We start from the raw sequence: 11,844 nt of genomic DNA, 5'->3' as shown, positions 1-11,844 counted from the left end.
AAATTTTTAAAAAATTACAAAAATTACCAATATCATACATGTGGTCAAGCTCCTATCTACCACTTCAGATTTATTTTTTAAAACTATCCAAATTGTGGGGCTATCATTAATTTGTTTGGATAGCTCAGGTTAAAATGCTGGAAAACGACAAATTTCAGTATGCTGGGGCTCATGAAACCCCCAAATATTATGCGGAGTTGTACTTGGAAAAACTAAAAGAAGTGCCTGTCTAATTCTCTACTATGCATTGTAGCATCACCATTACATAAGTTTTAAAAATAAATGGAGAATTTGACTTTTCCCAGATACTCTGAAAATAATTAAATGATATGCAGAGTAAACTGTGTCACTGCTTGGAATATATTCTAGTATTTCAGAAAGACAGTAAAAATGAGAGAAAGAGCAAGAAACTCCCAGTGGGCCTTAATACTAAGGATTTCACATTGATTCAAAGACAAACTGACCATTAATAGCCATATTATTAAGACATCACATTTAACTCACTTATCACAAGAAGCAAAGTAAGAGCAAATGGATACAATCTTAGCTCATAAACTTCAGCTTAGTATTCACAAGCCCTTATTCTCTGTACATAGTGCCAATCTGAATATGTGTACAGTGACATATTATATTAATTTTTTTTAATTAAAAAAAATTACCTGTAGCCCCTTCGGGGGACATCTTAAAGGCTGTGGGGGGTCTGCAAAGTTTCCCCCTCCTCCCACTGGCCTCTAGGGCCTCACAGGCACCATTTGAGCATGTGCGATGGTCATTTTTAAAAATATTTTTTTTAAAAAATGGCCGCTGAAAACAAAATGGCCACTGTGAATGCTCAAATGGCCTCTGTGAGGCGTGGCATGCCCTAGGGCCTCACAGAGGCCATTTGAGCACGCCCAGTGGTCATTTTGTTTTTGGTGGCCATTTTAAAAAATTATTTAATTTTAAGAAATTGTGCCCCCCTTCAAGTGGCTCCTGGGGCACGTGCCCCCCTGCCCCCCCTATAGATATGCCCCTGCTCACAGAGGTAACTCTCCCCCCTCACAAAATAGGTTGAGTCAGTAATAAGGATCTTGAGAATGCACCCATTAAAAGTACTGATTGGATTACTGGACCTTCCATCCATGCAGATTTCCCCTTCGCATGTCTATGCACTCTAATCAGCCTTGGTGTGTCTCGGCAATTCTCACATTGTTACACTCAGGAAGAGCGACCAGCAGCAATGGAATCATTGCAGGTTCCACCTGGCACACCTATTCAGCATAGAAAGGCAACAAAAATGTGGCCCCAGGACATGTTTTTGGGTATATCAAGCCCTAATGCCATGATCAAGTGTATCCTTTCAGTACCATCTACCTTGGAGTCACCAACTGCTTGGGCGATTTACTGTTCACGGGCCATCACACCAGGCTGTGCAGTTCTTTGTGACACTTTCCACATCGGCTTTCTTGCATAGCCTGATCTGTCCAGTCTTCCATGCTAACATAGGAAGTTGGTTCCACGGAGGAAGCACCCTCGTGGATTCACCTCTGTCAAATAACTCCTCTGGACTTCGTACCCCTGCCTCTGACTGAGCCATCCCCGAGGAACAAGGTTTTTTGGTTGTTCCAGGAGCCCCGAGGTTTCTTTTAGGGGTGTGCACCGGACCGCGGACCTGCGGTACGGCACTGGGGTGGGGGGTTCCATTAAGGGCGGGGGGCTTTACTCACCCCTCCCATGCTTTGCTGCTTTGGCGCCATAATTCGTTTAAAAAATGCGCCGCAGAATCGCTCTCCGCCCGCTCCGATGGCTCCGGGGCTCCTTCTTGTTTTAAGAATCGGGCGGCAGGATACTTCCCTGCCGCCCCCGAAGCCCCCTCAAGCCATTTTAGCTCTTTAAATCTCGCCCGGACTGAGTCCTATAGCGCTCGGGCGGGCGGCGGGGAGATGTCCGGCCGTCCGCCCGCCCCCTTCCCTGCCTTCTGTGAAGTGCAGGGAGCCTTCTGCGTGCGCGTGCGCAGAAGGCTACCTGCTTCTGCGCACGCGCGCGCAGGAGGCTCCCTGCACCTCGCAGAAGGCAGGGAAGGGGGCGGGCAGATGGACGGACATCTCCCCGCCGCCCGCCCGTGCGCTATAGGACTCGGTCTGGGGCGAGATTTAAAGAGCTAAAATGGCTTGAGGGGGCTTCGGGGGCGGCAGAGAAGTATCCTGCCGCCCGATTTTGAAGACAAGAAGGAGCCCCGGAGCGGCGAGCGGGCGGAGAGCGATTCTGCGGCGCATTTTTTAAACGAATTATGGTGCCAAAGCAGCAAAGCGCAGGAGGGGTGAGTAAAGCACCCCCCACCCTTAATGGAACCCCCCACCCTAACCCTCCAGAACCAAAACCACCCCTTGTCCGGACCGGTTCGGAGGCCAGTAGAATGGCCTCCGAACCGGTCCGTGCACACTACTAGTTTCTTTGTCCAGATCAGTTTGCCCCTTGCTGGGCCCAACTCTATCCCTATTCCCTTTTCTTAAATCCAGCCGCCTCCCTCTCTAAAGCCTTTTTCTCTTGCCTGCCTGAGAATTTATACAATTAGGACTTGAAGCTAAAAAGCCTCTTTGCAGTTGAATGTATGTTTAATAGGAGGATTGCTTTAACCACACATTTCTTTCTGCTGTACCCCTCCCTCCAATAAAAACTCTTTTGATTTTGAAACTTCAACCTTGCCTCAGTCCAGTCATTTCCTGGGTCCACAACTTTGCATGAATGTAATCTAACATGGAACGGTTTCTTTCTGAGCTAATTTCCCCACACAAAGTCTGAACACAATTTTGGGTTCATAATTGTAGTCACACAATTACCAAATGTTACAGATATTGGCCACTATCCAGAGAAAAACCTGGTTCTCTGCATAGCAAATGAATTTTAAAAAACTATTTTCCTTCCAACAGAATCCATTCCTTCTCTACATACATCACACCACACCCACATGGAAAGCCACTTCTGCAATTATTTGAGAAGCAGTTTGGACTCAGAAATCCATGCATATGCCTTATAAGAACTTTTCAGCTTCTTTTGCCAGTTTTTCTAATCTAACTAGTCCAGTCTTACAGTTTGCTGTACCCTCTAATGTTTTATGGCATGTTATTTTGGGAACTAGCCATAATGTTTTGCATACAGATCAGAGCAGATCAGAAAGCAAAGGAGATAAAGCAGAGGTTGCATTCCTCCCCTCCAGACAAACACAAGGAAGCCAGCAAAGGATCAGACTTACTAACAGTGAGCCAGCCAGCCTACTTGCTGTCTAACCAAAACGGTGATTGGATTATTCTAAGAGAAAAAGACTCCCCCATCCTCTGGGCACTCTGATTGGTTGCCTGAGTGGTCAATCAGCCTAGTCCCTCTCTCATTGGTTTAAGGGTGGTCCTAGGACCACCTACTTTGCAAAACAAATGTGAGCATGCTTATTGGCTCCTGCCTTATTAATAATATTTTATAAGATCTGGGGCTTTTCAATTGTGTAGTGTTACTGTCAACAACAGAGGGAGCCAGCAGGCACACTAAAAGGAGTCAGAGACAACATGGCTGACTGAGAAATTTAAGGTGAGCGCTGCTGCCTTCTTTGCTCATAGATAAGATTCACCCCTGCCCAGTGGCTGACTGCAGAGCCTTGTTTGCTGTGTCTAGGGGCTGGAGCAGAGTTTAGCTGTGGAAGAGGTGCTGAGTCAAGCTGTGAAGAGCTAATGTGTGGAGAGAGAGCAAAAAAGAGTTGAGGTTCAGAGTGGAAGAGGCAGAGCCCTGAAGTGAGGTTCCAGTTCATTGCCACTCCATAATATTCATTAACTGTGTTTTATCAGTGTAACTGAAAGTTCACCATTTTGAATTTAATTACAGCCTGCCTCACTTTTGGAAACAACAAGCATCTAGATATATATAATTCTTTAAGGCATACCCGTGCCTAATCTGGTGTGTGGCAGCCCTCATGAGAGTTCGTGAGCAGAAGCACCGGGGTGACTGGGCAGTGGAAATTCCATATGCACATAGGGAGGAGGAGCCTGTGGCACTGTGGTGATTGGGCAATGGGGATTCTATATGCAGATAGGGAGGAGGAGCCTGTGATGGGTAAGGTCAGTTGGAATGCGACTGTTACTGGTTGGAAGATGTGCTTGATTGTAGAGGAGAGGAATATCTATCTATCTATCTATCTATCTATCTATCTATCTATCTAAAAGGACAGTGGGCAGGGGTCTGTGAAGAGAGGGCTCATGAGGGAGGAAAGAGCACCTTCAGGAGAAGGAGGATGCCGTTGTGTGAATTAGATGAGGAAACAAGATGAACAAGATCTGTTAACTCAGGAAGGGAGAGGGGAGGAGGGGAAGAAAGACAGAGGGGAAGAGCGAGTGGAGGAAAGAGAAAGAAAGAAAAAGAAGGGAGGAGAAGAGAGAAAGAAGGGCGAGGGATGGCCCCGAGCCTGTCCGTGGTCTGAGGGGAATGAGTGGCCATTGTGGAAGGGCCCAGACAACAACTACTGCTGTTTGAGGCTGCCGAGGCCATTGGCAGAGGGAGGCAGGCAGGCAATGGACGGGCCTGGGCCTGTCAGCGGCCTGAGGGGAACGAGCAGCCATGGCAGTGGCAGCAGCAAGGAAGGGCCTGGTTAACCACTCCTCCTGCTGCTCCTGTGGGGAGGAGCAGGAGCGGGGCTCAGATGAGATGGGAGCCAGCGTGGTGTAGTGGCTAGAGTGCCAGACTAGGGCCGGGGAGACCCGAGTTCAAATCCCCATTCAGCCATGAAACTAGCTGGGTGACTCTGGGCCAGTCAGTTCTCTCTCAGCCTAACCTACTTCACAGGGTTGTTGTTGTTAAGAGAAATCTAAGTATGTAGTACACCGCTCTGGGCTCCTTGGAGGAAAAGCAGGATATAAAATGTAATAAAATAAAATAAAATAAAATAAAATAAATGAGGGTGAGGAGGTCTCTGGGGGGAGGGGGCTACAGCTTGGCTAACAGGTGCCAGCAATGCTGCAGCTGTGACCAAGAGGGGTGAGGAGGGTGGAGTAAAGGGATGGAGGAGTGATCAAAAGGGGTGAGGGGGGTGAACGCAACCAGATGGAAGAGGAGGAGCAGGAGTATGGCTCAGGTGAGGGTAGAGAGATCGCTGAAGTGAGGGGGGCTGTGACAGGGGGTGCGTGCTAGTACAATCAAGTACTAGCACGCATATGCTCTGCACGGGTTAAGCTAGTATTATCTAACTACTCAATCTTATGCATGCTTGCTCAGAAGTAAGTCCCACTGTGTTCAAGGTGGGGGGCATACTCTCGGGTGTCCTGGTCTTGACCAGTGCTAGGTAAATTAATCTCTGCAGACTGAAGGGAAGCAAGGCAGGTACCAACTCTCCCACCCACTCCCCATTTTGGTATTAAAATCTATATAATTTGTAACACAAAAGCCTTTGATACTTTATCAGGAACGACTCTATAACAAGTAGTCTGGGGGAGCAACAGTGTAGCAAAGAACATTAATAGGCGAGCAAGGTGTAATGATTTAAGCGTTACTGTATCTTTAAATGGTATGGTATCTTAATGCAGGCAAGAGTTCTGTTATTTTAATTTTATTTTAATTGATCCCTTAAGATATGACTACATAGGTTCTGTTTGTTATCTTCAAATAAACATTATTTGCTTATATATATAACTTGTAAAGTTACAGTGACCAACACAAGGATTTTGCTAAAAATTAATGTAATTGAGTTTCCTACCTTCCTGGCTGCACTACATCTGCAGCTTGTTCTGAGGCAAAGCAAACAAGGCTTTTCTAAATAACTATGGCCTTAATATATTATGATCCTATTATTTGGAATTATTTTTAATTATGACTGTGCTGCCTGACACTTTTGCTGTAAAATTCCAGTCTGGTTGATGGGGGCGTGGGAATGTTTTAGGTGGCACAGTGGGGAAATGCTTGTCTAATAAGCAGAAGGTTGCCGGTTTGAATCACTGCTGCTACTATATCAGGCAGCAGCGATATAGGAAGATGCTGAAAGGCATCATCTCATACTGCACGGGAGGAGGCAAGGGTAACCCCCTCCTGTATTCTACCAAAAGAAAATCACAGGGCTCTGTGGGCACCAGGAGTCGAAAATAAACGATCCATTCATTCATTCAAAGTACAACATATAAAACAACAAGCTTGCTAGCCTCCTCTCTCAAGGCCTAGCATGTTCCAGTAGGACCAGCTCCCTCACTGCTACCTTCCCTAGCAGTTTCAGGCTGACTGTACCCTGCTGGTGTTTCAGCCTTCTGGCTCACACAACACTCAGCAGCACACTTTCTCACAGAGCTTTTCTCCCACAGCCCTTCTCCTCCTCCTGACTGTTCAAGCCTTCCTTTTATCCAGTTCCAAAGGGATACATTAGACTATTTGAGTTTCTTCCCTTAGGCAGCCAGAACCTTCTGTCTCTGCCTGGAGACAACCAATCACAACTCATTGTAACTTTTGCCCCAAAACTGTACAGCAGACAACTCATCCCTCACAGTTGTCTGTAAGAGGTTGCTACCCTTTAACCCCTGCAGAGCCTGTAGGGGACACCAAACAGGCCATAAAACATAATGGGAAGGAGTGATTCCTTCACAGATGCCCATTGTTGAAATGGCAAACTCTTTCATTCTCTTTGATACAGTAGCGTAGGGAGGCTGGCGGTGGCCCATGTGTGGCTGCTGCGGCCCCCCCTGCCCCCCGCCCCGTGTCTGAAGTCAGATGCAGGGGATGTGGTCTCCCTCCCAAATGTTGGGCAGAGTGGGCCGGAACAACTTTCCCTGCCTTAAAAGCAGGGAGAGCCATTCCGGCCACGCTGCCAATGCAGCATGAGCCGATCTCTCTCCTAAACGTGGCCACGTAGCCCCATTTGGGAGAGAGACTGATCGGCCCCGTTGTGTTGGCAGCGAGACCAGGAGCGGCTCTCCCTGCCTTTAAGGCAGGGAGAGTCACTCCAGCCGAGCTGCCAATGCAGCGTGGGCTGATTTTGGCTCTAAACGGGGCCGTGCAGCCCCATTTGGGACCAAATTAACGCGCCCCCCCGCTTCTGACATCAGATGCAGGGGGCGTGTCTGGGGCTGCGCTCACGGCCCCTGATTGTTGGCAGCCCGGGTTCTTTGAACCCATTCGCCCAATAGTGGCTTCGCCCCTGCTTTAATAGCACTGCCTTAGTGGAGTATAGAGAATTAATGAGGTTACAACCATCACTTAAAATGACTGCATGTTTGCTCAGATATAAAAATGAAACATGACCAAAACAACTCATTTATACAAGTGTAGGTCATCATCATAGTCACTACTGCTGGGTAAGAAGAGGCTTTTAGCTCTGATCTCTTGATCAGACAGATAAGGATGACACTAATTCAAATGAAATAATGATCCCTTATGTTGTATAGAAAATCTGTACACCAGAAAGTGTGATTTATGTACTGTTTCCAAAAGTTGTGATCTTTATGTATGGTGAAGTGGTGGAGCACCTGTGAGTGAGTGGGCAGTACTGGCAGACTTGGGGTAACCCACATTTATGTAGGTATTCAAAAATATCTGAAGAAAACTATGAAGTTTGCCAAAACTGCCCCCCCCCAACTGTTCCCATGTTAGTCGATAGGACAGAATGTTTGCCTTCAGTGTGCAGTTTAACGGACAAGCAGGTGGGCAGAGCCAATGGAACTCTGTGGTGAGGAGTGGAGGAAGGACGGCTTTAAGAAAAAGAATATTCCCTCAAGATAGTCACAAGGCATTCTGCTTCTGAGGAGGAAAGCTGTCCAACAGTTGCCACAGAAGAAAATGCGGAAACTCTGTGGTTCCCTCACCAATTGGGCAGCCCTGTTCTTTTTATGAAGGTGCAGTTTGTCAAAGTTAATCTCAAGGTATTATGTAGTACTGTCCTTCCAGGTACTGATGGGCAGGTTTTGAGGGAATTTCTTCACAACTCACCAGCTTTATGAAAACACTCTGGAAGTTCAGATAACTGCAGTAAGACTTAGCAGAAGAAATACCATAGACCACTCTCTGGCAGTTACACAAAACTGAAGAGCTCTACTACTTAACATCAACTGTTGAAGCATTAGAGCTGGATGGAAAGGATCATTGCCCTCCTCTCCCACAAAAAACAAACAAACCCAGGGGGAAAAAATTGCACATGAAGTAAGACCCAAGGGAGAGGAGAGACTCCTTTATTGCTAACTTTTGTTTTGTCACCATGGTCAGCCACAGGCTTGGGTAATACTTGCACACCATGGATATTCTCAGGGGTGGAGTCACCATTGTGCAAATGGGTTCAAAGAACCTGGGCCACCAATGGAAAAAGTCACCGAAGACCACAGGGGGGCATGGCTCGGGCTTCGGAAGAGCCCCGAGCGAACTCCCTCTGCCAACACCCAAGCTCTGGAGAGCCCCAAGCAAGCTGTCCCCTGTCCTTTTCGAGCAGCACTGGCACTGCCTGAAATGTCAGGGAGAGAGCTCGCTCGGGCTATCCCAAGCTCAGGTCACGCTGCCTTTGCACTTGATGTGGTGGAGGAAGAGAAAGGGAAATAAAGGCTGTCAGGTAGCAAATGCTGCCTGAAAAGGACAGAAGAGCTCGCTTGGGCTCTCTGGAGCCTGAGCCACGCCCCCATGCACATGACATCATGTGCATGGGACGTTGCTAGAGGAGCTGCCAGGTGGGGCTGGGCCCAGGCCGCCGTTTAGCTGGCTCCGTGCCTGAACATTCTGTAATATTTGTTGCAGGTCCATTCTTCTCTTTATTATGGTAGGACAGGTTGCAGTCAGGCCAGGATCCATTGTGCTAGGCCATGCTCAGGCATGGGAGATTGTACAAATAGTTAAAATGATGGTGGAACTTCAAATCGCATGAAGGTTAACAAAGGGCCAGTATGGATGGCACATTTTCTATACACATGATTTGAAATGTGCTCTGATAGCATGCCCACTGACATCTTCCATGGACATCCCAAAGACCTCGAGAAAATATCTTTATTGCATAGAGAGGCTGTTCATTTGCATGATCACTCTACATGTGCTCCAGATATTTAGAGCACATAGAGAGTGTCCATTTGGATGAACAGCCCACCCCCACGCCAGGATAAAGGGACATGCCTGGAGGACATCAAGATATACATGGAAGATATTATGATGGTCACTCACTCAGCACATTCTCTTTCTAATCACCTGTGTATGGAATGTATCCCCTGTGCTGGCCCATAATAAACATTATATGACATTACTATGAAGTTAGACTTAAAGTGCACTGATTAGAGCCATAGACACAATCCAGCCAAAGTTAAGCCCTTTTAACTTTCATTGATTCACCCTACTAAAATAATTGAGAATTAAAATGACTGGGTTATGCCCAACATGTTTAGTTTTATCTGTAGTATTTGTTCCAGTTCTTTGTAGAAGCAGATTGCAATTCTGATATGCATTATAATGGTAAACTTAGCTTTTTGTACAAGGTCACTCCGCTGTATATGAACTTAAGATGCCAGAAGCCTTACAAGAAATCAACAAACAATTAGTGTTTAAAAATTGCTGATAAGCTATTTTATATATTTTGTTGTTGTTGTTTTAATCTCATGCTGGTCGCTGACCAAAATAAAGAGTTTTGTATATAATTTTGTGAATATATTTTGTTTGAATGCATTCAGGATGTGGGTTACAGCGAGAATTTTACATAAAGAGAAAAAATTGTTCCTGTATTATTTCTTTGATGTGACTAATTGAGAATCCATATATACATACTAAATGCTTGCTGCCAAGCATTTGGCTGGTTATTTAAAATCACTTACTCCCCACCTCTGCATTGGATGGCCATGTAAAGCTCTTTCCATTTCCCTTCTCTTCTTTGGACTAGATGCATTGCAGAAGCAGCATTGACTGACCTATGTTTTCCTCCCCACATTGCCATGTCTGAAGCCTGAAGACCTTCTGAGAGAGATGCATGCTCCCCATATATCCTGAGATGTGGGAAGGCTATTCATGCCACCAGAAAAGATGCAAGCAAAAGCTTCAGTCAAGGCCTCGAAGCATGCACAAGGAAGCATGAGTCACATCAGAAGCCATCATCTGATTCTTCCTTCTGGCCTTCTTTTGTTCATCTAGACATCCACTTCTTGCATTTCAGTCTTCATTTTTTCTTTCCTTTTCCCTTTCCCAGGTCTGGTCTCTTTTCAGGCTCCTGCTTTCCTAACTGCATGCTTCTGCCTAGGCCCTTCTTCCTTTCCTGCCTCTTTCTAAGACCCGAGAAGCTCAGCTCAACCAGAGCTTATTAATCAATGGCATCCAGAGAGCCTTATGACTGTTCCACTTCTGAAGCATTAAAGCTAGGATTGTGCAGATTCAGATTTGAAAAATCAGATTTTATCCGAACGTGTGCAAAATCTGTAAAAATCAATAAAATCAAAATCTGGCTTTCCCCCCAAAATTGGATTGGTAAAGTCTGAATTAATTCCAAAATATAGAAATTAATTTTGGAAATACAACAGAATTTTGGAATTTGCAAAATGCTGCCCATGATGCATTTTGGCGGGATTGTCACCCAGGGTTCAATAAAGTGGCTAAAATAATGTTCTTTTGTGTATTTCCCCCCCTTTTTATTTTAAAAAAGGGGGAAACTTGAAAACATGCAAAAGTTTAAAAATTCAGTGCTTTAGCTTGTGTTTTTTGAAAGGCTGTGGATAACTCCTCTGAATTTTGGGGAGTTTTTTGGGGGGAAAATAGAGAAAATGGCTAACACCGGCTTGTTTCAAGCCAGAACTTTACAAAAATTTCTGGATCTGAAGCCCTCCCTAGCACCATCATTCCACCTCCATATGGAGAAAAAAGGATATTCCTTTGATTTTATATTGATTTTTGTCTTCCCCATTGCAGAAGCATATGGTGAAAGTACATTTTTGTGATTAGAAATAATTTATTTCCCTTCTAGACATTAAGGGATGAAAAGGTGTGAAGTCCTTTTAAACGCTTTAAAAAAGTCTACCTGTTCCTGCAATGGGGAAGAATTTTTTTTAAAACGAATGTCCTTTTTTCCTCCACATGGGGTGGAATGATGGTCCAAGGAGGTACTTTAGATCCAGAACATTTTGTAAAGTTCTGGCTTGAAACATGTCAGATTTCACAATTTTTAAAGAAAAAATCCAAAAATCTCCCCCAAATCATGGAATTGACCAATCACCTTCAAATTAACTAGAGGAGTCCCTGACCCCCTTCCACACATGTGGCAGGTTTCAAAGCTCTAGGTCCAACCAGTGATTTTTCCACTTTCTCCACTGACTGCTATGGGGAAAAATCTGAATTTACATCAGACTATGGATTTGAATTATGAATCTGATTTGATATCCGACATTGCCAGAGCCCATAGAATCTGAATCTGACATGATCAAATCCAGATTGGGTTGGATCCGAATTAGAATTTTCTGAATGTGTACAAGCCTAATTAAAGCAGTTCAGCTCATTATTGCCACAGGCTTCATCATCACCACAAAATCCCCTACTAACTACCTTCCAATAGAAATATAGCTACTTTGTGAACAATCTTTGTTCAGAGTGCCTAGTCAAACAAATACCCTATCCTTCTTGGTTTCCCTTTGCAGTTCATGTTTTTGGAAACAAGCTTTTGGCTTTTTGGAAAGTGAATAGGTGATCAATCTCTACTCACTGGAGGCATGAATAACAATTTTTCTGAAGGTTCGCTCGCATTCTCCAGATTTTCTCTCTCCCCCAATAAAATCACAATGCATAAGGCACTTGCACCAGCACATCTTATTGCTGTCAATGGACCAACTCCAGCATAAGGAATTGAAGATTAACAATCTCCACACCCTTTCACAGCTACACCAAGCACACAAAAATTGTAAA

The 11,844-nt window shown here is 45.2% G+C and overlaps 1 long non-coding RNA gene across 1 annotated transcript in view; it reads left to right on the top strand.

The window, feature by feature from the left end:
• The first annotated feature begins 3,491 nt into the window (after positions 1 to 3,491).
• Positions 3,492 to 11,844, top strand: part of LOC128345392 (uncharacterized) — a 64,251-nt gene continuing 55,898 nt past the window's right edge. The window contains exon 1 of the long non-coding RNA XR_008316430.1: positions 3,492 to 3,561. This is a non-coding gene — a long non-coding RNA (uncharacterized LOC128345392). The remainder of the gene's footprint in view (positions 3,562 to 11,844) is intronic.

The sequence above is a fragment of the Hemicordylus capensis genome, chromosome 1 (genome assembly GCF_027244095.1).
Source record: "Hemicordylus capensis ecotype Gifberg chromosome 1, rHemCap1.1.pri, whole genome shotgun sequence".
Taxonomy (NCBI): domain Eukaryota; kingdom Metazoa; phylum Chordata; class Lepidosauria; order Squamata; family Cordylidae; genus Hemicordylus; species Hemicordylus capensis.
The sequence above is the reverse complement of the archived record's forward strand: the minus strand, read 5'-3'. Positions and strand labels throughout refer to the sequence as shown.